Below are 26,173 nucleotides of genomic sequence, written 5' to 3'. Positions count from 1 at the left end.
ATCAAGCAAAGAAAGTCATGGTTTTGTTACTTAACTGTATGTGAATATGTAAGTATCGTCTCAGTAATTAATGCATATATAATAAGCAGTGGGGAAAATAAGACCTGAAAGAAATTCAGGCCTGTCTGCAAGTTGAACACATGACCTCTGCAATACCATGCAGTGCCCTGCCAGCTGAGCTAACAAGCCAACAGGGAGTTGGTCATTGTGTTGGTTTCTAATGAACCTGCGAAGTGATGAACAAATGACTGTGAATATAGGAAATCATTTATGTGAACTGAAAATTGATAAATGAATATATAAGTTATCTTCATTAATATATCAAGATCACTTGCATATTCATTTATTAGTCACAGTTCAAATATATAATTGTAATGTATTCACAGTCACTTAACTGTACATGTTTCATATAAGAAGTGGAATTTCTGTAGAAGACAATTTTTTTCATGGTGATTTCCTTTTTTGCTTACAGTTTCTTGCCTCTATCGTCACAACCTTGTCGCTTATTGGAATAGGCATGCATTCGCAAATAACTGATCTAGTACCAGTATTGAACGATGCTCTTTTAGGTAAGACCATGAAGAATTATGTAACCAAATATAAAAAATGTGAATTAGGACCTAGCATTTAGAAGAAGCTTGTGATACAGTCAACCATGATGCATCATATTTTGATCAACCCTATCTCCTATAGTTCAATGAAGGACACTCAGGTACGAATCACAGAGTAAGGAAACATGTGGAGAGAGAAGTTAGGAAACAATCACAGCAAAACTGACATGAATGTTTTTCAAATTTGTGCTACACTACATTATGATGTTATTAAAAGATGTGATTAAAAAGAAAGCAACAAAAACAGAACTTTGGTGTCTTGCCCCAAAAAAAAGATGAAGGAAGGAATAATCTGTTACAGGAAATATAAATTTTTTTCCAAAGCTATCATCATCCTCTGCTCACTGACTCGATATGATTATTCTTGTCATCATTATTAGTAGACTTGACTCCCAGTCATATGAAAGTTCAAGATAAATTATGAACCCTATAACTGGCTTACTGTAATTTGCAAAACAAATCGAAACAAAATGAAAATCTGTAATTTGTGAAATGGAAATATGCTAATGATTTGCAAAATAATTATAGGACGATAATATATAAGGCATATATGTATCATTCTTTTGTATGGCAAAGCTGACAAGTTGCACTATCTAGAATGTTAACTCACATTCGGTAAAGTTAGGAATTTTTATTTCAACCAATGGATAAGGCACAAATGATTAAATTCTTGAATGATGTTCATACATTATATTAAAGTTCACACGGCAACCAGGTGGACAATCAGGCATAGTTTGATGCTACTCTGGTTTGCAGATTTAATGAATGTAACCGAAGAAGTTACAATTCATAGACCCAACGTTTGGACACTCCTGTCTAGTGCCTTCATCAGGGGTGATCTAAACGCTGCAACAAGAGGTCCTTTTATATGATCACTAATTAGCGGCCTTTTTTCTGACGAGGTGTAATTAGGTGTCAGGAAGCAAACCGCCATCGTCACGATTTAAAGGAGCGTGGGCGGAGTTAATATGCCAAGCCTCCAAACAAAGGCGCTGGTGGTAACAACCTATAATCCTTTTACTGATATTTTTCTCAGTTCCCATCACTTGTGTGCTTGATGTTGTATTGAAATTCTGTTGTGGTCACTTGTGGGAGTTAAAGGGTTAAAGGTTGGAGTTATTAGAAGTATGAGTTATGGTGTGTTCAGGAAAAATGACCAAAAAAAAAAATGAAAAAAATTCTTTTTTATCCATATTTTTGCTTACATTTTAATATAATCACATTCAATTACCATTCAGACAAAGGAAAAGATGCTACCCTCCAAAATAATTCTTACTAATAACCAATCTTTGTTTCACTGACTTCTATCTCAGAAACCACAAGTCCACAGCATGGAAATATCTCTAAAAAAAATACCTCATCTATCATTGTAAGAAAATGCAAACCTCTCAAGTTAGGCTATATGCTGTACATATGTCTACTTAGATATATGAAAATTCACATATTTGCACTGCGGTGGAAAGATGAAATTAGAAGATCCTCGCAGCTAAGAACACTACTGAAACTAGTAGTTGTAAGTAGGACCTGAAAAAAATTTCAGGCCCGTACGGGATTTGAACCCATGACCTCTGCGATACCGGTGCGCTGCACCGGTATCGCAGAGCATTAGCTGCGAGGATCTTCTAATTTCATCTTTCCACCGCAGTGCAAATATGTGAATTTTCATATATCGCAGAGGTCATGGGTTCAAATCCCGTACGGGCCTGAAATTTTTTTCAGGTCCTACTTACAACTACTAGTTTCAGTAGTGTTCTTAGCTGCGAGGATCTTCTAATTTCATATGTCTACTTGTTTGCTCAGAAAACACAAATGGTTAACATGTATGCGCAATACATTTTTTGTATTGTCACCTTTCAGATGGGAGATAGGGATCTGCATGCAAACTGCAAAGTTACTAACCATCATTACTGCATGCAGTTACTATTTCCCACACCCCATTGGCTTATTTTCCTCAACACAATCACAATCCAGAAATATTTGTGGTGCTCATGGTTGAACAGTATAGTAAAGATTTAAAATATAAAATTAATATTTACATTTCTATTTTGTTGTTTATTTGCTAAATACAACATATTGTTATGAATAGCTAATGACCATAATTTAAAAAGTGCCTAGCCTCGAATAAGCACCCATTCCCCCTGCCAAAGAGAAAACTGAAGTGCACAAGAAGAGTATTGATTGCTATTTCTTTACAGCCTTAAAATCTGTAATTTCATTCTCTATCATGGTAAATCTTTGCCTCTTCTTAATATTTAATGTTTTGCTGTGAAATAAACTAGCTTCTTGCAGAAAACGGTGAAAGTTTATTAAGGGCTGAGCCTCAAATAAGTAGCCACTCTCAAGGTCCAAAATTTAACTAGGGCTCAGGGTGCTTCATAAATATGTTAGTACATTTTTTTAAAGGTCTTGTGATTTCCTTTTTCGCTTTTATTTCTAAATATAAAAAACATAAACAGTTTCAAGTACTATCATAAACTGAACCCTGAATCGTCAGAACTCTCAAAGAAACTTGGTTCAACTGAAACTTCATAAAAAACATGAGGTATCTCCACAGTTCAGCTATTCATAGGGAGTTATTACTAGACCTTCAGAATACATTGTTGGTGATAGTAAAAAATTGTTTTCCAACTTTCTGGTAACATGATTGTTTGAGGAATTGTTCCTTAGGAAATTGTTTTCCTAGCTGGGTTTGTTAATTGATTTGAAGGCAGTGGCTTCCAACACAACCTCGCCTGGAAACTAAATTTTTTGTAGACCTGACAAAAGTGGCCAGGAACAAATTCTTAAATTTTATGGACGCCCAGGATAGTTGAAGGAGCCAAAGTGTGATGATACACATCACCCAGAGATCTGTTCATACCAGTTAACCAAGTTAATGGAACATAATGTGTCTTGTGATGTGAAGGTATGTGGGTCTTCAGAGATTCAAATGGCTTCTGTGAATCCACAAATGGGAATAGCTGTTGATGACTGGGAAACAATACCAAAGAGAAAAGTTACTTTTAAAGTACAGGAGACAGTGAAAACAAACCTGGAAAGAGGATTTCATTTCTTGTTCCTTAGATGTGGACGTATTTTTCAAGCCTTGAGTTTTCCTCCTATCTTCCAGAAAAATGAAAATGATGAAGATATAGGGGCTGTTAATGTATATTGTAAATGTTAATGGATTCTATCTCAAGACCACACTTCTATCGAACTATGCGAAAAGCCACAGAGGCTTTGAAGAAGATTAGTGAAGATTCTACAATCAAGACCATGTTCCTGGGCTTTGAACTTGTTCAAAGCATTGGTCAACAGACTTTTGAAAACTTAATATCATTCTTTTGTGGTGTTCTGGAAAGTGCGTTGACAAATTTAATTTCATTTGTTGTAAACTCATTCATAATTGTACAGTGCATCTAAATGTTTTCAGGGTTACCTTTGGCCACAAGCAAAAAGGACCTAGAAATGGGATCAAATGCGTGGTGACCACAAGGTCATTGTTCAATGAGTGGCAAAAGTAGTTGTCAACCCTCCCCTTAGTATGTGGTTGGTACCCCTCCCCTTAGTATGAGGTTGAAAACCCTCCATTTAAAATAATGAACAGAAATCCTGTATTTCCTGCCTAACAAGTTTCTTGAAAGTCTCCCCTCCCCCTCTAAACAGTGTTGCTTGATGGTTTCCATTTTTTAACATGAACACCAGCCCCAGACAACATTGAAATGAGGGAGAGGGGGAGATACAGGAGATACATGTAAATGAGTTACAGAAAGAATTCAAATTGTATTAGAGTGTGCCAAGACTTAAGCCACTCATTGTAGTGACAGTAAAATGAGAATACAGAAGAATTTCATCATGGGTAACAATTTAATCCTTGTGAAAAGACACTAGTTGTTGATCGATCATGAAGCTTTATTGACTAAGAGAGGCAGCTTTTTTTTTCAGGACCAACTAAGAATCTCTCTTAGGGCTTTCCCCTTTACTCTCAGACTACTTGATCAACTGTTACTCCTGGGCACAAACTATTTGATTTCAACAGTAATTGCAAATTAATTAGACTCAATTTTGGTAAATCAAAATTCTTGTTAAAGAGGGCACCTGAACAGAAACTTTTATTGATTAGTACCACACATGTTTATTGTATTGTTTCTTGTCTGAAACCTGATTGAAGCTGGCCAAGGATTAATACAAATTGCTTTTATTTGACCTTTTCGCTCCTAAGATCTCATAAATAACTCTCCTCACTATCTGCGATACAGTTCTTGTGATGTTAGTTCAGTGAATTTGGTATTGGATCAATTAACAATCCCTAAATTGACTGATATTTTTCTTTATTCTCATTACTTGATACTGTATTGATATTCTGAAGAGAAATTCTGTCTTGGTCCCTCATGAGAGTTAAAGGGTTAACACCTCTCATACCACTACTACTCTACTACTACCATTTCTACTACTGCTTCCTCTACTACGACTACTAAATTGTATTGTAAACTTATTAGATGACAATGAAGTAAGTGTATCTGGAAAGAATACAAAGGCTCCTTTGGGTGTGGAAGTGCTATATGGAGCCTTCAAAAAGTGGGGCTACCAGACGTTATTTCAAGAGGACCTTTGTTGGTATGATATATGGGGGAGTGTGTTAACAGATATTGATTTATTGTAAAATCATTGGTTTAGTCTAACCAGCCAAGTGGCTCAAGCTGCAGAAGCTGGTCACTGTGTCCTTATCAAGAAGCATCACAGAGTTAATTGCCTCCCTTTTTGAGTAGGCCCCGGCCCATTATAGTTCAGCCCCCGCTCGTTTCCTTCACAGTTTTCTTGTTACGTATTTAAATTACGTGAAGGAGAAAAACAATATGACAGTAAAGTATTTTGCCCAAAATCACAAGATCCCCATACCCCAGAAAAGGAGATAAGGGCTAACCCAAGTTTAAATTTCAATCTGGGTAGCTTTTTTCCTTTGTTCGAGAGTCTTTTGGGAATAGCTTCCTCTATTCTTTTTAGAGCATTTAATTATAAATTTGTAGACGAAAAGAATTATACTGAGTTTTCTTTTAAAGCTTTCAGATGTGAAATTATATCACACACTTACCCTGGGTATATTAACTTGGCTTTGAACAACCCAGCCTTGCTGAACTTTCAATCTCGAATCTAATGAGCAACAAACAAGAACTCCACTATAAGTATACTGAATGAGATAAATTTTGGCATGCAAAATCCTTAAAATAATGTAGAGGAGAACAAAGTTGGTGAAAATTTGTGTATTAACTCTAACTTCACACTTTGTTTTGTTAATGCTGCTTTGTAGTTGATGTGAGGTAATAAAGTGTGAACTATTTTAAATCAGGTGGAAAGAATTTCAGGAAAAGAGGGAACAAAAGATGGTGGACCTTCTGGGGATCACACATTTTTCCTGCACTGTGTTGAACAGAATTGGAAGGACCAATCACTACGACAGTCCTCAGAAAATTTGTCTTAATTGACAGTTTTACAGTTGGTACTTCTTCGACTACATAAGAAAGGTGTATACTGCCTTAGAAAACAACAGAAAAGCCAAACCATTGGTGTCGTACATGCATTTCAACACGGGACATGAGATGAAAGGGAAGCGGATGATCAACATGGATGTCGGCATAGCGAAGTTTTTCACAGTATGGCCTTGTTTCCAAACACTTTGACTCTGATTTTTTCGGACCATGGTCACAAAATGACTCCATTCAGTTGCACTGAAAGGGGAAGGAGAGAGTTATTTGATCCAGCGTTCTTCATGATTGTCCCTGATGATGTTACGGAAAAACTAGGACCCGAAAGGATGGGAGCCTTGATAACAAACCAAAAGCGCATATTTATGTTGTATGATGTTCACAAAGCACTCATGAGTTTGCACGATTCTCAGAGAAAGGACTCTAAGGATTATTCAGTTACAGGAATATTTTCAGAAATCCTAGCCAATCGCAATTGTGCAGACTTGTACATGCTCCCCTTAACAAGATGCTAATAGGAAGGTTTTGATGAAGCAATTCCTGTAAAGAATAATGCAGACGATCACAACTGGTTGGCAGAATTTGCTGTGGGATATGTTAATGATGCTATTCAAAAGCAACACATGGACAGTAAGATGTGTTGTGTAATTTTTTTTTCTCTTTTCTCTGCAGCTAATGGGTTATGAAAGTAACATGCTGCTGCTGAAACAAATTGTCAGTCAAGCTACAATGCATTTTGATCAAATTGAAGGAAATGATAAAGATGGGTGGGGTGTAATAAAGGAATGGAGAGAGTGGGGCTGTGTGTTAAGATAGTTGTGTTGGGGTGGGGTTTGGTGTCGTTAAACTGGTAGGGTGGGTACGATTAATTAAGATGAGGGTGGGGAGGTAAGGTTGAGGTTGGTTAGTGAGATGTGATGGAGTTAGACTGGCTGAAGTTTGGTCAAATAAAGTGAGGTTAGGTTGGGTGAGGTAAGATTGGAATAGCTAAGATGGGTGGAAGATCAATGTAATAACCGGACGAGAGCCGTAGTTAGATTGAATGATGTGAAGTTATTTAAGTAAAAAGTAGGTGAGGTGAGAGTGGTTGAAGTGAGCTGAGGTGAGGTTATCTGAGATGTAATAACGTGAACCGAGAAGGGGTATAGGGAATTGTAATGAGTTAAAATGCCTGATTCAAGAAACAAATTGCAATTTGGTTTGATTTTCATTTATTTTTCACTCTCGTCAGGAAGTGGTGACTCAACGTATGGCTATGGAAACTGTCAGCGCTTGGTTGGAAAACCATTTGAAAAAGTTGTCAAACGATTTCGAGGAGAATACATCTTGACCACGATGGACATTCACGTGTTCCCTCCAGCCGGATTCACAGATGATGAAGTTTATCGAGTCTCTGTGAAACAGTTTGCCAAACCAAAGTAAGGAGTATTTTTCCTTAGTTCTATCCGGCAAACGATGTACAACAAGTTTGCCTCATGTGCAGATACGTTCGTGGATATCAAGCTCTGTGCATGCACCGTAGAGCAAAACGCTGATGACCCTAGAAAGAAGTGTTGTTTGGCAATGGAGTTCCACGCAAAATGTTTGGTTCGGACGCAATTGTGAAAGACTTGGATTCAAACTGTCTGTTATTCTTGCAACGGAATTTTGGGACCTTTTCATTTGGGTTAGAAGTTGCAAATGTTTGCACAAGTCGAACTTATAAATTTGAACTAACAGGCTCTATGGATCAAAGGATATTCTTTAGGACTTTGCCTATCAGACGAGAGCTACTCCCAAAGTCATTTCATTTTTTGACATCTGTGTATAAGTACATATCAGCAAGCAAGTGTGAAGGTTAAGAAGGATGGATCAAACACTTTCAACAATTTAGGGATCTTTAGTGTGTCATGACAGATACTAGGGTGTTGCGTAGTTCGTGGTTTATTCAGAATGATGTATTAATTTATTTTGGATTTGTATGGAGAAGGCCTACTCTGGTACCTTAAACAGCCTTAAGTCGCCTCAAGTTCTTACTCCTGATGAATACACAAACGCTTAAAAAATTTGGAAAAGAGAATCCAGAAAGCTGACAAGGCGGAAGAAGATGAGGTGTTGAGGGTTTTACTCCAATGAACGTCTCTTTGTGTTGACTGAATCTAAGGGCGGATAATAAGAAATTGAGGAGGATTTGGGGATGAACAAGCGGTGAAGCAATACATTTAATACATCTGAGTGAAAGAATAAAATTGTAATGTTGATATTCTCTTGCTTTCTCCCAAGTAGAAACCACCAGAAAAGGCTTCCGTCATTGCCTTTGGCGAATTTCTGCATTCAAAGACGCAAAATCCACTTGTAGATTGCACTTAATAAATGTGAAATCTTAGTGAAAGAAGACAATTGTAATGTTAATATTCTCTTGCCTTCTCCCAAGCAGAAACCACCAGAAAAAGGCTTCCGACATTGCCTTTGAATAATTGCTGCGTTCATAGGCGCACAATCTACTCGGTTGAATAGTTATTTGCAGATTTGCAAACAGACAATGTGAAGCAATGCGCTTAATAGATGTCACGTTATCTGAGTGAAATAATACAATTATAATTTTAATATTCTCTTGCTTTGTCCCAAGCAGAAACCACCAGACAGGGCTCCCGAAATTGCCTTTGGCGAATTCCTGCGTTCAAACAGCATTTTCTTAGAATTGGTGTGTGGGTTCATCTTCATACTAGGTCACTTCGTGTGCCTTGACAGAGAATAACTTATTTATTGTATGTAAACTCGCAGAAAGAAATAATTACAAGGAACAAACAAGCACAGCTCTGCAGTTCTAGATTTTTTTAACTATATAGAAAGGTAAGACACTACTGATTTGTACTTAGATATATTGTCGTCAACGTTTGAATAACTGAACTTTATTTGGAGCAGGGCTGATCGAAATAACTCCCAACTTGTTCCAACCGGGCTGCAAAAACGAAGTATGCTTAGATTTCGCTTTTCAAGAACTAAAAGTTTATGTATGACAAGACGCACTGACTTTGAACCAGTTCTGTTGAATTAAGTGCCCTTAAGTGCCACTCTCGTTGAGAGCGGTCTTCTCAACTTCCGGCCACCGTCGGAAATAAGGTTAATTTAATTTTTTGCCCACGAAAAGGAGTTAGGACACATGTTTCAAAAATAGTTTAGTTGTTCTACAATTCTCTCTTTTTTGGCGTCGTCATAAGCCAAGAATAATTTTTGGCTAGACAACCCTTGTGAACAGCGATCGAAAGATTAAAATTTCACAGATTTTGTCCAGCACGCAGCGACTGCAATAATATGGCTCACGGAATTCTATCTTGCTAGAAGTTACAAGATGTATTCAGTTATTTCACTGACAAAATATGGAAACTTCACCTGAAGTATTTTTGATACCAGCGTAATCAGAGGAGACCCTTCTCTTCGACCTTAATTTGCATAGAAAAAATTCACTAATTTGCACGAAAGAATTCTCAAAATTCAAGCGTTAATTGGGCTAAAAAAGCATATCAGTGCATAGCTTATGCACCAAGGAGGTCGTCGATTGCCTCAAACCCGCGGGTATATCTCTAACTTTCATCCACCAACACCTTAACAGCAACGCAAGTCCACGAGTATGCTCACTTGCGCTCGTGTCAAAGTCATTTGCATAATTCTGAAAATTGACCAAGATCTCTATTTGACCATTCTAACTTCGTTTGCTTATCTTCTACGTTGACGACTTTAGGTTTTCGTAGCAACTGAATGGAGAATAGATGCCGAGTTGTCCTAAAACGTTACGTAAACGTGATCGGTCGTCACACTTGTGCGCTTGCGTGACTTAAAAGTAAACAAAGTCGATAATTTTCGTTCAAATATCAGGTCATGAACTACGCACAGTGCGTTAGTTAGATAACGGCGAAATGTGTGACTAACACAGTCTACAGACTGTACGATTTTACGCCACAACCTGCGTCGGTGCACATACTGTCAGATTTTAAACCGTTAACTAACGGCCTAAAACCTCGCAGTATGAGTATATACCAACTGGAAGAATTAACGCCGTTAGTTACTAGCGTAAAATCTTACATATATACACCGCTGACTGGAAGAAATGACACCGTTAGTTACAGGCGTAAAATCTTACATTTATACTTTACCGACTGAATAAAATTACGTCGTTAATTACTAGCGTAAAATCTTACCGTATGTTAATAGCGGGAGTGTTTCTTCTTTTTTCTATTATGTTTTAGCGAGGTAACTTTAGTAAGTGGCGCGACAAATTTTCAGTCAAGCTTGAAAAGTGTTAGCTATTTTACGGAGGGTCTGGATGAGAGGGTACAAATGTCAGTTGTCAGTTAAAATGTCGGCCATTTATCAGTTCTCAGTTAGATTTTAGGCCATTTGTTAGCTGTCAGTTAAATGAATGTGAATAATTAACTTGGTGAGTTATTTATTACTTTCCGACCCTATTTTTGGCTAAAAAGGCAAATATAGCGTAAACTCGAAAATTAAGTCCAAAGTTTAAAGTGTTGAAGTTAAAAAATTATTCGATAATTTGAGAGACCTTTCTTCGTGTTTTCGGCTTGTAGTTGTTTAATAGCAGGCGAAACACCTGTATCGCCAGCGCATCCGCTGCTTCACCATCATTGTGTGATAAGGATACTAGTTTACAACACGTTCCAAAAGGACTAAACGCTCTCAAGGTACAGCTTGGCTCTTACCATTTATAAAGTATAACTTTATTGAACTATAACTGTACCTCGCCAAATAACTTTGGCTCAGCATTTTCCTCATTTTTTTTTCTTCAGTCAGTTTTAACCTCAGGTACCTTTTTTGACTGGCCATTACTAATTAAAACAGGCAAAGAGATGATATGTTTTATGCTCGAGGAAACTGTTATCACTTAATTTGTTTTACATGTAGTCTCTTACATCTAACTCTGGATATTTAGAATTTTTACACTTATTAAGATCTTCAGTATTTAATCAAATGGTTGAAGGATAATAATCTTGTTTGAAATGATTCCAATTGTGACTGCCTATTCAATAAATTATTTAGCTCTCAAAGGCACTGAGGGCGTGGCGGTAATTTGCGTCTGAATCTTGGAGACGCGACGAAATTTGAGAGAAACAGTTCTCTAGAGTATTATCACAGGACTCAAAATGGGTAAACAAAAAATACAAGCTATAGAAGTCTGTAGATTAGCCTGACTGTCGAAAACGTGAAAAAGCTGTAGCACGCTCCCTTATTTAATCACAATTTATTCACTTGATTTGACGATTTTATTACAACGCTTCGGTTAACTCCCACTCACAACTCTCGAAGGAAACACACTCAGCGTTCCGTTGTAAGCACGTGGAACAGTGCCATGTATGGGGCGATATAACACGTGCCGCATACATGCTTGGTTGGGTATGTATAAACATGTTAATTTTTTGAAAGCTTAGAATAGCGAAAAATCAAAACAATGAAAGGTTTAAGCAAGCAATGACTACTTAATGGTATTCTTTTCTTCGACAATTGAACTTCTGCTCCTAACTTATCAGTTCTATCCTAATTTTCCGAGGTTTTGGGGCCTTGGGTCGATAGGAAATCCAGGCACAGAAGACACTTAGAAGTAAAATGACTGAGCATGCTCATCCAATTCCATCTGCTCTTGTACTCTTGGCCTCGCTTTCAAGATGTAATATTCAACCCGTGAGGTGTTTGTCAATATGATTCAAATACATCAGGTGATGCTATGCATCGTGTAAAGAATTGATTCCAAGAAGAAGAATTTAACGCAGCAAATTTCTCTTCCGCAAAAATGTAGGAGGGGTTTGTAGCCTAGCCTTTGCGATTCGTTTGTGGATTATGAATTTCCCCTCTAGGGGAATCAAAATTGTGAGATAAAGCGACATCAGAGACCTTGGTAAGTTACTAAAGGACTTTAATCGAACTGTTTCATGGTTTCCAAGAGTGTCTTGCGGTAACAAAATTATTCTCGAGTTCTTATCACCCTCTTGTTTGTTCGTTCGATTGTGGCATTTTTGTTTTGGTATGACGCTGTAGTCATTGTTTCGCAGAAATTGGGGACATATCATCAGCTGTACATCCAAATTGTATCATTCATCGTCACCGAAGAAAGGGGGTAAATTTTGAGCCGACTATCAACGCTGACTCGTTCTCATTTTTCACAACAAAGAAGCAGTGTAGGTATTCCATCACTTTATTATTATTAATATTATTCAAGCGGGCTGTTTCAATCTCCTACGTGCCTCCTACACACGTCCGAAAAACTGAAAAGGCTTTGTTGAGTTATTCCTTGGCGATTTATGGTTAGTTTTTCTAAACTTGGAGACCATTACTCGATGTTAAATTTACAAAACCTTGCGCATTGAGACAAGTTAATCGGTAGATTTTACTACATATTTCATGGTTTTTCACACAAAAACTTACGCTTCCCTTGTATCAGCATTACCAAAATCCAGTTCTGATAAAAGAGCGGCGAACAAGCAATAATCTCTCTAAAATCGTTTTTTGGACGGAACAACCTTTCGCCATACATGTTGCAATGTTTGCTCCGCGTCTCAGAGATCTGTGCGCAAACATAAGTATCCGATTACTGGCAACTTTAACGTTAATACTTGCTTGTTTCCAATCGTCTTGGATGGCAACTGGGAAGGCGAACAAAGTCATGCCTGGATTAAAATTGTGAGACACATGCAGCGACATTACACGCGTTTAGTATGTTACGAAACGACATAATAATTTGAATTGAATCATACGCAATAATTGAAGAAGAAGAAGAAGAAGAAGCCTTAAAACCCTTCAACACATTAAATTTGTTATCGAAACCTATGCTGTAATTTCTATGGTTTCCAAAAGCGCGTTGCCGAAACAAATTAGTAATTTCGAATTGTTTCCACCGTTTAATTATGATGTAAAAAATCATTTTATTTCAGTTCCCGGAATGAGCTCTTTATTCCAGCAGTGAGCCGTTTTAAAGTCATTCGGCGACGTTCTCTTGTGAATGCTTTTGTCATAACATCGAGTATGGACAGACACCTACAAAAAATTTTCAGCTTTTGGTACTTTTAGGTGCTTGAAAATCAACCTGCTATCAATAGAAGCCCTGAGCTCAGTTACATTTAAGTCGGTATAAAAGTTTCATAAAATTATTGTTATATAAAAGTTGCTTCAATTGAGTTTTTAAAAGGTAGACAATATTGATGCTATATAAAATATGCTTAAAATTGATATTAACACATGTTAATATTAAAATTTTATACTTTAAATTAATGTTTATACTATATATCATCATCTTGAAAAACTATTGAAAACAATATAAGCGTGGAAGTAAAAAGATCTTTTAGCAATTTACATTCTGATAGCAAGTTAATAAAGCAGATCATTATTTCTTGTTACTTTCTGGTGAATCGTATTATAAATGCCAGGAGAATGCCTAACAGTTTTTTAGAATGTTGGTCTTCATCTGCCTTGCTTGCTTTTTATTATGAATTTTGCAGCATATACATCTATAATTGGAGGACTGATACTACCTCGTGCATTCAATATGCCAGGGTTGTGCCTAAATCCTACCAGCTAGAAATATGCCGGAGGAGCACTAGTGACAAGTTTCTAAGTCGGGTGATTATCAGTAATACCAACAGTGAAGTGATGTGATTGAACCAGACATGAACATTATAATATGCTTTACATGTGAATAATACATTGTTGAGTTTAAATCAAGGAAATTTTTCTAAATATTATGTGACTGTTTCCTTCATCCTTGCCGATCTTAAGTTTCTTGTTCAGCAGAGTTTTAGCTTAACACTGTAGCCACTAAGACCTGCACTTGTAAAGGTAAACAAAACTTAAGAATAGTATTGCCACTATACTGCCCCTTGTCATAGTGCTTCTGGTTAGAAAGATCCCAAGATGAAGTTTCTACTGTCTTGTACCTCTAGCTGGTAGTTTCTCAGGAGGCTCAAAAAATACTACCATTCAATCTTTCTGGTTTCATTTCAGACTCTCTCTTAGGTTATAAACACCATTATGATCCTTTCCAAACTGGTTAGAACTCGTTTATTAAGATGTCGAGTGTGTCTGGTGAGTGAATTTTTCTTGAATTTTTTTCATTTTATTCAATTATGTTGATAATATAGGCATTTAGGATAGGAACCAGGGCTACCTGACCCTCTTTGTAAAAAGGTTTATGAACAATATTTAGAAGATTTTAAACATTCACAGGCATCTAGAAAAGATACATGTAAAAGTTAGTGTTTATGGTTTATACTCAAGGATAGGAGAGCCTCCGTAAGTGAGGAAGCAACTATAGTAATCCATCAAACTGAGAAGTCTTGGACACGAAGACACCAGCATGCAGTCAACACTATCCTTTACCATTGAGAAAAACATTTTGGAGGAAATAACTGTATATACTCTAATCTCGACTATCACAATCCATAACCTCAGGAAACTTACAATTGCTTAAAACTTCCTGAAGACCTTTCCATTTAGTCTCTGGTGGATTAATTTTGATATTTGCCATTTCCATTCTCCACCTAGCTTGCCTTTCTTGTGTTAGCTCTGTGGGTACTTTTGATTGTGCAGTGGTTGAAGATGAATCCTACTAAGAGACATCTTTCAGGTAAAAAAATGTCTTTGGTTAAGACTGCAATCCTTCTGAAAGCAGGAGAACACTGCAGTTTTAATTATTTGTCAGAATAGGGAAATAAAAAAAGAAGTTCCATTTTTGGTGCCTCTCTTTTTTGGTTTCACGTGTTGCTCCATAGTGAGTTATGCAATAGGGCAGGCAAACCCACAGGCTAAATCCACAAATTTTGTGCATAGGGTGTTATTGAAGTCAGGTCTTACAAAAACTTTACTTACAACCTTTACACCCTAACACCAGTGAGCATGTTCTCCATGCTGTTCGCTGTACATTTCCTAAGATGCTGACAAGAAGAATTTGTTTAACAATCAAGAGCTTCTTTAGTTGGTGATCATTCCCTTTATTCTTGTGACCTTAATCTGTGATTCATGGGTGATGTTGTAAGGAGAAATTAGGTGTTAGTCACTCCTAGGGGTACAAAGGGTTAAACAGAAGTTCTAGTGAATGTGAAAACCATAAAAGCCTTTGCAAATAAATTTTCAATCTTCAGAACCAATAGATTGATGTTAAATTTGTGTTGCAGAAATCTTTCCCAGCCATGAAAACTTATCTGGTATGGAAGAAAATGGAATCAAGTGCAAGCCTCACAGGTAGAAAGAGGCATAATTAATGCTTTACTTCAGTGTTAAGGCTTAATTATATATCCAGCCATCAAGCTGTGTGAACACATTAACCAGAGTCTGGAGACAGACCTCGTTATGTGACCCTCAGTGTCACATGAAAAAGTTGCTACTGACTTGGAAACGTTACCCAAGGACAAGGTTAATTATCTTATAACTTTTGCTTCCTTGTTAAGTGAGAGTGTAAGGATTTGTTCCTCAGGAAAAGTGTTGTTTTCTTAGAAAGGTATGGTAATAAATTTGAAGACAGTGGTTTACAGCACAACCTCTCCTGAAAATTAATTCTTTTTTAGGCCAGACAAAAGTGGCCAAGAACAAATTCTTAAATTTTATGGACGTCTAGGACAGTTGGAGGAGCCAAAGTGTGACGATACACATCACCCAGAGATCTGTTCATACCAGTTAACCAAGTTAATGGAACACCATGTGTCTTGTGATGTGAAATTGTGTGGGTCTTCAGAGATTCAAATGGCTTCTGTGAATCCACAAATGGGAAAAGCTGTTGATGACTGGGAAACATTGCCAAAGGAAAAACTTACTTATAAAGTACAGGAGGCAGTGAAAACAAACCTGGAAAATGGATTTTAATTTCTTGTTCCTTAAATGTGGGAACATGTATCAAGCCTTGAGTTTTCCTCCCATCTTTAAGGAAAATGAAAATGCTGAAGACAGAAGTGCTATAAATGTAAATATTATTATGTTGGACTCTATCTCAAGACCACACTTCTATCGAACTATGCGAAAAGCCACAGAAGCTTTGAAGAAGATTAGTGAAGATCCTAAAATCAAGTCCACATATTTGGACTTTGAACTTGTTCAAAGCATTGGTCAACAGACTTTTGAAAACTTGAGACCATTCTTCAGCGGTGTTCTGAAAGGTGTGTTTGCAAAATTTTTCACTGTTTATAATTTATTAGTGATTGCTTGTTTACAGTTTGCTTGGTGAAAAAGTTTGCCATAAGTGAAAAAGGTTCGAGTAGTAAGGGCCTATTAAAAGAAAGTTTGTCAACATAAGTAGCCATTAAATTTAAATATTCTGGACTAACATTTGTTGTGGATCATGAGTTCTGATCATCTGATGAAAGGTAGAAGTCTTGAAAAGAATCAACTGTTGCTCAAAGCTACTATTTCAACAACCTTAGTAGAAGTTATCATCAAAGTCAGATGACTCAATGATTATGTCTGCTCAGGTTCTCAAAATATTTTCAACTCCCTGCTATCAACAACAGTCCTTTTTCAGAACCACTCTTACCCAGACTTATAAACCACATGACCAGTGCTTATTGAAAATTATACTCGGTTTCTTACTTGTCTTAAACCTGATTAAAGTCGACCACAGGTAAATTATTAGGATTGCCACTACTGCTGCTACTGCTAGTGCTACTGCTGCTGTTGCTACCAATATTAATACCAAGATTAATCTTTTTTTGGTAAATTTATCAGATGACAATGAAGTCAGTGTCTCTGCAAGCAATAAAAATGCTCCTTTGGGTGTGGAAGTGCTATATGGGGTTGTAAAAAAGTGGGGCTATCAGACACTCTTTTAAGAGAACCTTTGCTGGTATGATATATGGGGGAGTGTGTTAACAGATATTGAAAGGAGAAAAATTCCTAAAACAAATTCTGAATTTGGAGAGAGGTGAGTAAAGTGTAGAATCATAGTTATTAATTTGTTTGGAGTCAATAAGGGCATTCTTCTCTCTTTCAAAAAAGAAAGAAAGGTCCAGTTTCACCAGCCAAGTGGCCCAAACCGCAGAAGCTGATCCCCATATTGTTATCATGAAGCGTCAAGGACTATTGCTTCTTCATACAGATGGGCCACTAGTCCATTATAGGTAAACCCCAGCTGGTTTCCTGACGGTTTCTTGCTCAAGGTATTGAAATATAGGGAGGAGAAAAGCACTACGAGAGTAAAAATCATACCATCCACATCCAGTTAACCAAAGTTTCCAGTAAGACATTTTTCCATCATGAGTAATATGATGAGCAATGAACAAGAACTGCTTTATAAGTATAACATGTAATGAATAAGGAATTCTGGTCTGCAAAATATTCACAACAATGTCAATTAGATAAGAATAGGTGAATAATTGGATATTGACCCCTTAACTCCCAAAATCTGATTGCTAATTCTCCCCTCTTGCTGCTACACATTTCCTTTAAGTTACAAGAATTTGGTGTTAGATAGAGATAACAACCTCTACCTGATATATTTGAATATTCTCATTACCTGTTTGCTGCATAGTGCGTAAATATAATAGGGAGAACTTACATGTTAATCTCCTCTGGGAGTTAAAGAGTTAACTTTAACTTTACATTTTTTGTCGCTAATGCACTATTATTAATTAGTGTTAACTATTTCAAATCAGGTGGAAAGAATTTCAGGAAAAGATGGCAAAGAAACTGGTTGACCATTTTGGGATTACACATTTTTCCTGCACGGTGTTGAACAGAATTGGAAGGACCAATCACTATGACAATCCTCAGAAATTTGTCTTACTGGGCAGTTTTACAGTTGGTACTTCTTTGACTACATAAGAAAGGTGTATACTGCCTTAGAAAACAACAGAAAAGCCAAACCATTGTCTCATACATGCATTTCAACACGGGACATGAGATGACAGGGAAACGAATGAGCAACATGGATGCCAGCATGGCAAAGTTTTTCACAGATATGGCCTTGTTTCCAAACACTTTGACCGTGATTTTTTCAGACCATGGTCACAAAATGACTCCATTCAGTTACACTGAAGAGGGAAGGAGAGAGTTTTTGATCCAGCCTTCTTCATGATTGTCCCTGATGGTGTTAAAGAGAAACTGGGTCCAGAAAGGATGGAAGCTTTGGTAACAAACCAAAAGCGCAATCCTTTAATGTTGTATGATGTTCACAAAGCACTCATGATGTTTGCTGATTCTCAAGAGAAGGACTCTAGGTTCTTCAGATTTTTGTTGTTTTTTTTTTCAGGATTATTTTCGAGATTGCGGCCCACCGCCCTTGAGCAGCAATTTTAACATGCCTTTCCTTGACAAGATGCAAATGTTAAGGTTTTGATAGAAGAAATTCCTTTAAGGTATATGCAGCCGATCATCTGTGGTTAGCAGAATTTGCTCTGGGGTCAAAATCATTCATAATTGTACAGTGCATCTAAATCGTTGTCAGGGGTAACCCTTTGACCACAAGCAAAAAAGTGCACCTAGAAATGGGAATTTCAAATGCGTGGTGACCACAAGGTTCATTGTTCAATTGAATTAGTGGGCAAACATAAGTACGGTTGTCAAAACCTCCCCTTAGTATGTGGTTGGGCACCCCTCCCTTAGTATGAGGTTTGAAAACCCTCCATTTAAAATAATGAACAGAAATCCTGTATTTCCTGCCTAACAAGTTTCTTGAACGGTCTCCCCTCCCCCTCTAAACAGTGTTGCTTGAGTGGTTTCCATTTTTTAACATAAACACCAGCCCCAGACAACAGTGAAATAGGGGGAGAGGGGTGGCACGATACAGGAGATACATGTAAATGAGTGACAGAAATAATTCAAATTGTATTAGAGTGTGCCAAGACTTTAGCCACTCATTGTAGTGGACAGTAATATGAGACTACAAAGAAGAATTTCATCATGGGTAACAATGTAATCCTTGTGACAAGACACTAGTTGTTGATCGATCATGAAGCTTTATTGACTAAGAGAGGCAGACTTTTTTTTCAGGGACCAACTAAGAATCTTTCTTAGGGTTTTCCCCTTTACTCTCAGACTACTTGATCAACTGTTACTCCTGGGGCACAAACCATTGATTTCAAAAGTACTTTGCAAATTACTTAGACCAATTTTGGTCAAATCGAAAACTTCTTGTTTAAGAAGGGCACCTGAAACAGAAACTTGTATTGATTAGTACCCACACATGTTATTGTATTTGTTTCTTGTCTGAAACCTGAATTGAAGCTGGCCAAGGATTAATACAAATTGCTTGTTATTTGAACCTTTCACTCCTAAGATCGAATAAATAAACCTCTCCTCACTATCTGCGATACCGTTCTTGTGATGTTAGTTCAGTGAATTTGGTATGGATCAAGTAACAATCCCTAAATTGACTGATATTTTTCTTTATTCTCATTACTTGATACTGTATTGATAATTCTGAAGAGAAATTTCTGTCTTGGTCCCTCATGAGAGTTAAAGGGTTAACACCTCTCATACCACTACTACTCTACTTACTACCATTCTACTACTACTTCCTCTAACTACGACTACTAAAAATGTATGTCAAATACTTAGTGATGACAATGAAGTAAGTGTATCTGGGAAAAGATACAAAGGTTCCTTTGGGTGTGGAAGTGCTATATGGAGGCCTTCAAAAACGTGGGGGCTACCAGGAAGACGTTTATTTCAGAGGAACTTTGTTGGTCTATTATATGGGGGAGTGTGTTAAACAGATATGGATTTCATTGTAAAATCATTGGTTTAGTGCTAAACAGCCAAGTGGGCTCAAGCTGCAGACAGCTGGTCACGTGTTGTCCTTACAAGAAGCATCACAGAGTTAATTGCCTCCCTGTTTTGAGTAGGCCCCCGGCCCATTATAGGTTCAGCCCCCGCTCGTTTCCGTTCACAGGTTTTATGGATTACGTATTTAAATTACATGAAGGAGAAAAACAATATGACCCAGTAAAGTATTTTTGCCCAAAATCAAAAGATCCCCATGACCCCAGAAAAGGGAGATTAGGAGGAAACCAAGTTTAAATTTCAATCTGGGTAGCTTTTTTCCTTTGTTCGAGAGCCTTTTGGAGTGTGGTTGAAAACTTCCTCTATTCTTTTTAGAGCATTTAATTATAAATTTGTAGACGAAAAGAATTATACTGAGTTTTCTTTTAAACTTTCAGATGTGAAATTATATCACCCCCTAACCCTGGGTATATTAACTTGGCTTTGAAACAACCCCAGCCTTGCTGAAACTTTTCAATCTCGAATCTAATGAGCAACCAAACAAGAACTCCACTATAAGTATATGAATGTGAGATAAATTTTGGCATGCAACAAATTCTTAAAAATGAATGTAGAGGAGAAACCCAAAGTTGGTGAAAATTTGTTGTATTAACTCTAACTTCGACACTTAGTTTTGTAATGCTGCTTTGTAGTTGATGTGAGGTAATAAAGTGTGAACTATTTTAAATCAGGTGGAAAGAATTTCAGGAAAAGAGGGAACAAAAGATGGTGGGGACCTTCTGGGGATCATCAACATTTTTCCTGCACTGTGTTGAACAGAAATTGGAAGGACCAATCACTACGACAGTCCTCAGAAAATTTGTCTTAATTTGACAGTTTTACAGTTTGGTCAACTTCTTCGACTACATAAGAAAGGTGTATACTGCCTTAGAAAACAAAAACCAGAAAAGCCAAAAACCATTGGTGTTCGTACATGCATTTCAAACACGGAGTACATGAGATGACAGGGAAGCGGATGCTCAACATGGATTGTCGGGCATAGCGAAGTTTTTTTCACCAGTATGGCCTTGTTTCCAAACACTTTGACTCTGATTTTTTCCCCGGGACCATGGTTCCACAAAATTGGGCCGCATCTCCAGTTGCAAGAAAGGGGGAAGGAGAGAGTTATTTGATCCAGCGTTCTTCATGATTGTCCCTGTATGGTGTTAAGGAGAAAAACTAGGACCGAAAGGATGGGAGCCTTGATAAACAAACCAAACCGCATATTTATGTTTATGTATGATGTTTCACAAAAGCACTCATGAGTTTGCACGATTCTCAGGAGAAAGGAATCTAATGGAGTTATTCAGTTACAGTCAGTTATGATTTTCAGAAATCCTAGCCAATCGCAATTGTGCAGAATTGTACATGCTCACCTTAACCAAGATGCTAATAGGAAGGTTTTGATGAAGCAAATTCCTGTACTTAACAAGAAATAATGGGGGGGGCAGACGATCAACAAACTGGTTGGCAGAATTTGCTGTGGGGATATATTAATGATGCTATTCAAAAGCAACACAAATGGGACAGTGGAGATGTGTTGTGGTAATTGTTTTTTCTCTTTTCTCTGCAGCTAATGGGTTTTATGAAAGTAACATGCTGCCTGCTGAAACAAATTGTCAGTCAAGCTACAATGCACTTTTGATACCAATTGAAGGAAATGAAAAGAGATGGGTGGGCGTTGTAATGAAGGAATGGAGAGAAGTGGGGGCTGTGTGTTAAGTTAGTTGTGTTGGGTGGGGTTTGGTGTCGTTAGGACTGGTAGGGGGTGGGTACGATTAGTTAAGATGAGGGTGGGGAGGTAAGGTTGAGGTTGGTTAGTGAGATGTGATGGAGTTAGACTGGCTGAAGTTTGGTCAAATAAAAGTGAGGTTAGGTTGGTGAGGTAAGATTGCGGAATAGCTAAGATGGGTGAAGATCAATGCAAATAACCGGAACGAGAGTTCCGTAGTTAGACTGAATGAATGTTGAGAATGTGAAGTTATTTGAGTAAAAAGTAGGTGAGGTTTGAGATGAGATGGTGATGAAGATGAGCTGAGGTGAGGTTATCTGAGAGGTAATTAAGGTGAAACCGAGAAGGGGTATAGGGAATTGTAGATGAGTTTATAAAGGCCTGATTCAAGAAAAAAAATTGCAATTTGGTGTGATTTTCATTTATTGTTCACTCTCGTCAGGAAGGGGTGACTCAAATTATGGCTATAGAAACTGTCAGCGCTGGTTGGAAAACCATTTGAAAAAGTTGTCAAACGATTCGAGGAGAATACATCTTGACCACGATGGACATTCACGTGTTCCCTCAGCCGGATTCACAGATAATGAAGTTATCGAGTCTCTGTGAAACAGTTTGCCAAACCAAAGCAAGGAGTATTTGTCCTTAGTTCTATCCGGCAAACGATGTACAACAAGTTTGCCTCATGTGCAGATACGTTCGTGGATATCAAGCTCTGTGCATGCACCGTAGAGCAAAACGCTGATGAACCTAGAAAGAAGTGTTGTTTGGCAATGGAGTTCCACGCAAAATGTTTGGTTCGGACGCAATTGTGAAAGACTTGGTTCAAACTGTCTGTTATTCTTGCAACGGCATTTTGGGACCTTTTCATTTGGGTTAGAAGTTGCAAAATGTTTGCACAAGTCGAACTTATAAATTTGAACTAACAGGCTCTATGGATCAAAAGGATATTCTTTAGGAATTTGCCTATCAGACGAGAGCTACTCCCAAAGTCATTTCATTTTTGACATCTGTGTATAAGTATATATCAGCAAGCAAGTGTGAAGGTTAAGAAGGATGGATCAAACACTTTCAACAATTTAGGGATCTTTAGTGTGTCACGACAGATACAAGGGTGTTGCGTAGTTCGTGGTTTATTCAGAATGATGTATTAATTTATTTGGATTTGTATAGAGAAGGCCTACTCTGGTACCTTCAGCAGCCTTAAGTCGCCTCAAGTTCTTACTCCTGATGAATACCCAAACGCGTAAACAAATTTACTCCAATGAACGTCTCTTTGTGTTGACTGAATCTAAGGACGGATAATAAGAATTGAGGAGGATTTGGGGATGAACAAGCGGTGAAGCATACATTTATACATCTGAGTGAAAGAATAAAGGTAATGTTTATATTCTCTTGCTTTATCCCAAGTAGAAACCACCCGCAAAGGATTCCGTCATTGCCTTTGGCGAATTTCTGCATTCAAAGGCGCAAAATCCACAAGTAGATTGCACTTAATAAATGTGAAATCTTAGTGAAAGAGGGACAATTGTAATGTTAATATTCTCTTGCCTTCTCCCAAGCAAGAACCACCAGAAAAAAGGTTCCGACATTGCCTTTGAATAATTGCTGCGTTCATAGGCGCACAATCTACTCGGTTGATAGTTATTTGCAGATTTGCAAACAGACAATGTGAAGCAATGCGCTTAATAGATGTCACGTTATCTGAGTGAATAATACAATTATAATTTTAATATTCTCTTGCTTTGTCCCAAGCAGAAACCACCAGACAGGGCTCCCGAAATTGCCTTTGGCGAATTCCTGCGTTCAAACAGCATTTTCTTAGAAATGGTGTGTGGGTTCATATTCATACTAGGTCACTTCGTGTGCCTTGACAGAGAATAACTTATTTATTGTATGTAAACTCGCAGAAAGAAATAATTACAAGGAACAAACAAGCACAGATCTGCAGTTCTAGATTTTTTTAACTATATAGAAAGGTAAGACACTACTGGTTGTACTTATACATATTGTCGTCACGTTTGAATAACTGAACTTTATTTGGACCAAGGCTGATCGAAATAACTCCCAACTTGTTCCAACCGGGCTGCAAAAACGAAGTATGCTTAGATTTCGCTTTCAAGAACTAAAAGTTTATGTATGACAAGCCGCACTGACTTTGAACCAGTTCTGTTGAATTAAGTGCCCTTAAGTGCCACTCTCGTTGAGAGCGGTCTTCTCAACTTCCGGCCACCGTCGGAAATAAGGTTAATTTAATTTTTTGCCCACGAAAAGGAGTTAGGACACATGTTTCAAAATAGTTTAGTTGTTCTCCAATTCTCTCTTTTTTGGCGTCGCCATAAGCCAAGAATAATTTTGGCTAGACAACCTCGTGGACAGCGATCGAAAGAGTAAATTTCACAGATTTTGTCCAGAACGCAGCGACTGCAATAATATGGCTCACGGAATTCTATCTTGCTAGAAGTTACAAGATGTATGTCAGTTATTTCACTGACAAAATATGGAAACTTCACCTGAAGTATTTTGCTTACCAGCGTAATCAGAGGAGACCCTTCTCTTCGACCTTAATTTGCATAGAAAAAATTCACTAATTTGCACGAAAGAATTCTCAAAATTCAAGCGTTAATTGGGCTAAAAAAGCATATCAGTGCAGAGCTTATGCACCAAGGAGGTCGTCGATATCCTCAAACCCGCGGGTATATCTCTAACTTTCATCCACCAACATCTTAACAGCAACGCAAGTCCACGAGTATGCTCACTTGCGCTCGTGTCAAAGTCATTTGCATAATTCTGAAAATTGACCAAGATCTCTCTTGACCGTTCTAACTTCGTTTGCTTATCTTCTACGTTGACGCTTTAGGTTTTCGTAACAACTGAATGGAGAATAGATGCAGAGTTGTCCTAAAACGTTACGTAAACGTGATCGGTCGTCACACTTGCGCGCTTGCGTGACTTAAAAGTAAACAAAGTCGATAATTTTCGTTCAAATATCAGGTCATGAACTACGCACAGTGCGTTAGTTAGATAACGGCGAAATGTGTGACTAACACAGTCTACAGACTGTACGATTTTACGCCACTACCTGCGTCTGTGCACATACTGTCAGATTTTAAACCGGTACTAACGGTGTAAAACCTCGCAGTATGATATATACCAACTGGAAGAATTAACGCCGTTAGTTCCAGCGTAAAATCTTACATATATCCACAGGACTGGAAGAAATGACGCCGTTAGTTACAGGCGTAAAATCTTACATTTATACTTTACCGACTGATTAAAATTACGTCGTTAATTATTAGCGTAAAATCTTACCGTATGTTAATAGCGGGAGTGTTTCTTCTTTTTTCTATTATGTTTTAGCGAGGTAACTTTAGTAAGTGGCGCGACAAATTTTCAGTCAAGCTTGAAAAGTGTTAGCTATTTTACGGAGGTCTGGATGAGGGGGTACAAATGTCAGTTGTCAGTTAAAATGTCGGCCATTGATCAGTTCTCAGTTAGATTTTAGGCCATTTGTTAGTTGTCAGTTAAATGAATGTGAATAATTAACTTGGTGAGTTACTTATACTTTCCGACCCTATTTTTGGCTAAAAAGGCAAATATAGCGTAAAACTCGAAAATTAAGTCCAAAGTTTAAAGTGTTGAAGTTAAAAAATTATTCGATAATTTGAGAGACCTTTCTTCGTGTTTTCGGCTTGTAGTTGTTTAATAGCAGGCGAAACACCTGTATCGCCAGCGCATCCGCTGCTTCACCATCATTGTGTGATAAGGATACTAGTTTACAACACGTTCCAAAAGGACTAAACGCTCTCAAGGTACAGCTTGGCTCTTACCATTTATAAAGTATAACTTTATTGAACTATAACTGTACCTCGCCAAATAACTTTGCTCAGCATTTTTCCTCATTTTTTTTCTTCAGTCAGTTTTAACCTCAGGTACCTTTTTTGACTGGCCATTACTAATTAAAACAGGCAAAGAGATGATATGTTTTATGCTCGAGGAAACTGTTATCACTTAATTTGTTTTACATGTAGTCTCTTACATCTAACTCTGGATATTTAGAATTTTTACACTTATTAAGATCTTCAGTATTTAATCAAATGGTTGAAGGATAATAATCTTGTTTGAAATGATTCCAATTGTGACTGCCTATTCAATAAATTATTTAGCTCTCAAAGGCACTGAGGGCGTGGTGGTAATTTGCGTCTGAATCTTGGAGACGCGACGAAATTTGAGAGAAACAGTTCTCTAGAGTATTATCACAGGACTCAAAATGGGTAAACAAAAAATACAAGCTATAGAAGTCTGTAGATTAGCCTGACTGTCGAAAACGTGAAAAAGCTGTAGCACGCTCCCTTATTTAATCACAATTTATTCACTTGATTTGACGATTTTATTACAACGCTTCGGTTAACTCCCACTCACAACTCTCGGCTTATTCGAAGGAAACACACTCAGCGTTCCGTTGTAAGCACGTGGAACAGTGCCATGTATGGGGCGATATAACACGTGCCGCATACATGCTTGGTTGGGTATGTATAAACATGTTAATTTTTTGAAAGCTTAGAATAGCGAAAAATCAAAACAATGAAAGGTTTAAGCAAGCAATGACTACTTAATGGTATTCTTTTCTCCGACAATTGACT

The 26,173-nt window shown here is 37.6% G+C and overlaps 1 non-coding gene and 1 pseudogene across 1 annotated transcript; both read left to right on the top strand.

Moving 5' to 3' along the window:
- The first annotated feature begins 140 nt into the window (after positions 1-140).
- Positions 141-7,966, top strand: LOC131797423 (uncharacterized). The gene is made up of 7 exons (XR_010715789.1): positions 141-209; positions 473-569; positions 1,925-2,003; positions 3,366-3,951; positions 5,090-5,249; positions 5,938-6,703; positions 7,305-7,966. It is a non-coding gene; the product is annotated as an uncharacterized protein (transcript).
- Positions 7,967-11,873: 3,907 nt separating this feature from the next.
- Positions 11,874-22,684, top strand: LOC136276917 (uncharacterized; annotated as a pseudogene).
- The last annotated feature ends 3,489 nt before the right edge of the window (positions 22,685-26,173 follow it).

The sequence above is a fragment of the Pocillopora verrucosa genome, chromosome 12 (genome assembly GCF_036669915.1).
Source record: "Pocillopora verrucosa isolate sample1 chromosome 12, ASM3666991v2, whole genome shotgun sequence".
Lineage (NCBI taxonomy): Eukaryota > Metazoa > Cnidaria > Anthozoa > Scleractinia > Pocilloporidae > Pocillopora > Pocillopora verrucosa.
The sequence above is the reverse complement of the archived record's forward strand: the minus strand, read 5'-3'. Positions and strand labels throughout refer to the sequence as shown.